The following is a 5466-nucleotide window of genomic DNA, read 5'->3' on the forward strand; positions in this document are numbered from 1 at the left end:
ACTACATAATTGTATGAATATTTCAAATTTTGCAGATGCAGGTTTTGCTGAAATAATGAGTTTTGCTGGAATAATGAAAAAGACATGAATAATCAACACAGACTTGGAGAACGATTCAGATGACACAGAAACATCATATGCTACAAATGCAGTAGACGTAGAATATATGTCTCGAATAAGGTATAATATTGCAAATATATTATGGAAAAATTTCAATTCTTGATATTATCTTTGTCTATGTTATGTCATAAGAAGAATTTTATTTTATTATATTAAAATATATTTAAATTGATTTGTATTCCGCACCACTTATAATATTTTTACCGTTGTACTATTATTTCGTTTTTGTTACCGTTCATATTTTACTATGTACCAGGTTTTACTTTTTGTAACCGCTAATATTCTGCAGTTAATAAAACTACACTTTAACCAAACTCAATATATAATATGCTCATCCCGCACTGCTCAATCAACTATTATCATTCAGAGCCATAAGTATTGAATGTTTAAGGCTAACCACATGTTTTATTGGGCGGTACTGGAAAGATGTTTTTAATCACTTCACTTTTATGTATGTAATTTTAGTTCAAAAGAAAATAAAATAAAAATATAATAATGTGTAGTACATAAAAGTACGTTAGACAGGCCCACATGAAAAATGTGTGTTTTGTGTTTACTATTCAAGGTAAAATGTTCTTTTAAAATTTGGTTTTTTCTTTTGGTCAACTTTTACAAAAAAAATTGAAATTTAACTATATAAACATTCATAAGAGCCGATTGAGTTTCATGTCATATTCACTACTAATTCTTTTTCTTTTTTGTAGTCAACTAATTCTAGTATTTGATTACTACTAGCATGGTTATTATATTAATTAATAGTACTACTGATTATTCAATTTTTAGTCCTTTGAAACTAAAATCAAACATCCAGCTTACGACACCATGTCCCTGTTTTCTCTAAACCGGATCTTGCATCAAGTTAAAGAACCCATAAAACGAAAACGATTAAAACCGAGTAAATTTGGAAAAGTATTGGCAGAAAAGCAAAGCTTCATTTCTATGCTTTCAATTGGATAACTTCTATCAGTACCCCAGAAAATGGGTCTTCCATCCTTTACAGTTTCTCATATAGAATAAGAAAACAAATATGTTACAAGAAAAAAGAAAATGAAAATAAAGCAAATAGTAGTTTAATGAACCATATGGTTCGAAAACTACCGTCACCTCCATTTGCCTCTGCCAAAATGATTAAAAGAAAAAAACTTGCAAACAGAGATTAAAAGAATCAACATTTCTTTTTTTTGTATTTGTCTATGTCTTTTGGTTTAACACACCACCTTCAGCTTCTTCCATATTAATCCGACCTGAAGATAGATACATATGGAGACTATGGTGGTTTGACAATTCCGTTACATACCTAACAATGATATCAACGATGGGGCATCTCCTGATCCATTTGGTTTCATGTCCGTACCTACATTTCAATGTCACGGCTTAAACTTAGATGTATATCAACTATTCGACCTTCTCTCAATAGGAAACTCTCAGCTTAAGACCAAGTTATAAGGAATCACATGCTCAATATAGGAATAACGAAGAGTCACCTGTATTTTCCATTGATCTTGTGATGTCCATTGACAGTTTTTTCTTCTTCTACGCTATGGTGTTACAATTTAACCATCATCAATTTGCAACATAGATTATACAACATGAATTAAGTGGAGTGCGTCACCTCTCTCCAAGGACCAACTTGTGGTGTTTCAAATACCGATCCTTCAACCTACAAGATTTATATATATAAAAAAAAAACTTAATGAGGACACCAGACGTATCTTTACGTTTGTTTTAGGAGCTTTAAACAAGTTTATGGTTCACCAACTAATCCATGCCAGCAAATGTCATAACAAGCATTTAAGATTCAATCTAACTTACTTCAGGGAACTTCTCAAAATTTTGTGTGTCTGGTTCTCCATCAACAGTTGGTCTGTAAGCTGCCTCCATTTCATACAGTTTGTCCCATTGGGTGCCATTGAACCACAGATGAGTCTGAAACAAGAACAAAATCGAATTTCACTGATCCCAAGGCTGAAAAGCAAGGAAAACAAAATGCATAATTTACATATCGTTTGTCAGAAGTCTCACCTTTATCTCCTCAGCACCTCTGGTTCCCAACCTTGAGTCAACATCACATAGCAAGCGACAAATCAAGTCCCTCGCTTCATCTGATATTTTCGGTTCCTCAGGGAATTTCAAGCAAACCCTCCAATTAATTACCTGAGGAAGTAAGTACAGATCTTTATAAGTAAGCATAAATATTTTTACTAAAGACAATAAAAATGCATGACTAACCTGGTATATATACACCTACCTTGTGGCATGATATACAGGGGTCATCAGAACAGAATGGGGGATACCCAACTAACATTTCATAGAGAATTGCTCCGAGAGACCACCAGTCACATTCCATTCCATATCCTTTCTTTAGTAGTACTTCTGGAGCCATGTAATCAAGAGTTCCGACAGTTGAATAAGCCTATAAAAATGAAATATTAATGTTGATTTCATAGGTTAGTAAAAATGAGTAAAACTATGTGATTCAATTAGGGAACAAGCATAGATACCAATGCGCGGCGATTGCGCTTCCACTGCATCGACTGCTCTTTAGGCATTTGCCAGGGGGCTTTGTCAGAGTCTGCTTTTCCTGACTGGCTCTCGGCTTCCTGAGAAAGCATTTCTTCATCTTCTAATAGCAGTGAAGAATACTTATCATCTAGTGGCTTACACAAGCCAAAATCTGAAAGCTTCAAATTCCCGCTTTTGTCTAATATCAAATTATCAGGTTTAATGTCCCTACACGCAAGAAGAAACAAATTCAAATCAAGAACCATCTATAATTGATAAAGATCTCCCCAACACACAAAATCACTAGGCATTAAAGAAAACCCGACATCAAAGGTAACTATACCTGTGAACATAGTTGTGTTGATGGATTGAATGAATAGCAAGAATGCTCTCAGCAATATAAAAGCGGGCAACATCTTCCGCGAGAATGTCTTCTCTCATGAGTAAAGTCATGATGTCACCTCGAGGCAAGTACTCCATGATAAGATACAAACATTCAGAATCTTGAAAAGAGTAGAATAGCTCTACAATGCAACGGCTGTCAACCTCTGCAAGTAAGTTCCTCTCAGACCTTACATGCTCAACCTATAGAGAAGGAAAAAAAATGACGGCAAAACCAGTCAAGAAGAAGAAAAAAACAAACTCGAAAAATTGAAACTGAAGCAATCCAATGATAGGGAACTTTATTATCAAGCTCCTGTCTTGCATCAATTTATTATAGTTCTCCATTTCACTAGAATGCAAGCTGAATAATTAAATAATAAACTTGCAAAACTGAAGCAATCCCATGAATAGGAACTCTGTTCTCAAGCTCATGTCGTGCATTTGCACTAGCTACTACTCTATAAACATGTTACAGTTCCCCTTTTCACTTGAATGGACGTTGAATAAAGAGAACAGAGTAGGTACCTATCCACGGCTAAGCATGTCAGTTATTTTCAATTTCTTCATGGCGTAAACTTCACCAGTAGATCTCAATCGGCATAATCTAATCTGAGATACAGTTTCCACAGATTAGAAATAATCATTGAGAGTTAATTTCGTGAATAAACATGTCAATTTGTAGAGTAGATCACATTGATATCTTTTTATGTTAAATGTACCTCACCAAAGGCACCTTTGCCAATAACAGTCAATAGCTCAAAGTCATCAATCCCAATATTACGTCCCTGAAGTCTCATGTGCTCGTCCTGTGCCTCAACAGGTAGCTAGGCTTCTTGCACTTTCCTCTGAAACTCTCTGCGTATGTGGAAGCTAACATTCAATAGAATCAATCTCAAAGTCAAGCAAAAGTCAGCCTAGTTCTGATCCGATACAACTCATGAAAAATTGAAGCTACAAACCTCTCCATACGTTCCTGCAAGCCTTGCAAGTAATTCTTGTAATGATTCTCGATGAACTGCTTCGCGGCAGCTGCTTTCTGACGCGTCACCGGAGACGAAACCGCGGAATCGGACTCCAATTCAAATCCGCGTCCAGGCTTGGCGTTTAGACCGCCAACGTGGACGGTTCCATCGGCACATCCTTCCATCCAAAGAAGATCGGCGTAGAGAGGAGTCAGAAGAAAACGAAATTGGCGATGGGGGTGGAGAAAGAGAAGAAGAGTGAGATTTTATTAGAGAGGGATGAGGATAATAATGAAGAACGAGTTATCTAGGAGAGATCTAAATGAGCTGTTTAAACATGGAAAGGAGGAAGAACTTGGACTATTTTTTACCTGCAAAGCTGTCTTTTGTATTGTTTTTGATTATTAATAGTAAATAGATTTTGACCAGCAAGCCCGCGCGAGTGTATTTTTAAAAAAGTATGATACTATTTGTTTATTATGTCACTTTTTAGGGTTGGGCAAAAACTCGAATTCGAAGAATCGAACCGATCCCAATCCGAATAATTAGTACCAAATTCGAACCGAAATTGATTAAATATCCGAATTATTCAAAATTTTGGTATTTGAAGAGCTGAAACAGAATCCGATCTGAACCAAAGTATTTTGGGTATCCTAAATAGATTTATATACTTATATATTAATTATTTTTAGATTTAATATATATAAAAACATCCAGAATATATATGATACTTTTAAGTTCGTTTAAATACTTGAAAATATATACAAGTAATCAAACATAAATATCTAAAATAGTTAAAATATACTCAATACTTCAAAAATACTTAAATAATTATTAGTTCCCTATCCAAATATTTAAACCAACCCAATTTAAATTGGTTATCCAAATCTGAACCAAATCCTCAAAGATCTAAACCGAACACGAAATCCCAAAAAGACCCGAAAACGAACCCGAACGCCCACCCCTAATCACTATTATATATCATATATATGTCATCATAGGTTACAAAATATGTATTATCATATAATTAATAATATTTTATATGTACCATCAAATAAGTTTTCTTATAATTAATAATATTTTATACGTACAATCATATAAATAATCACATATATTAAAATTTTAAATTTCAATGTGAAATATAAAAAACCATAATTTAAGTTAATGTTTGAAATTGAGATTTGTATTGTATTTTTCTTATATATATTGAAAACATTTTTATAATGGTTATTGGAAAATATGTTAATAAAAATCAAATTATGAATATATGAACATTTTTGAATGAATTTTTGATATAAATCAATTTTAAATTATTATTTTGATTTGAATATGTATATGAAGTAACATAAACTCATTACTTTTTAATATAATGTAATTGACTTTCAATTTTGTTTATTAGCATAAACGCATTACTTTTTTCCTAACTTACTACTATTATCTATGTTTCCAAACAACACTATTTTTTTAACTGCTATCTATGTTGACAAACAAAAGCTTA

The 5466-nt window shown here is 33.3% G+C and overlaps 1 pseudogene; it reads right to left on the minus strand.

The window, feature by feature from the left end:
- Nucleotides 1–219: 219 nt before the first annotated feature.
- LOC103849686 lies at nucleotides 220–4801 on the minus strand (annotated as a pseudogene).
- Between the last annotated feature and the right edge of the window lie 665 nt (nucleotides 4802–5466).

Source organism: Brassica rapa, chromosome A03 (assembly GCF_000309985.2).
Source record: "Brassica rapa cultivar Chiifu-401-42 chromosome A03, CAAS_Brap_v3.01, whole genome shotgun sequence".
Classification (NCBI taxonomy): Eukaryota; Viridiplantae; Streptophyta; class Magnoliopsida; order Brassicales; family Brassicaceae; genus Brassica; species Brassica rapa.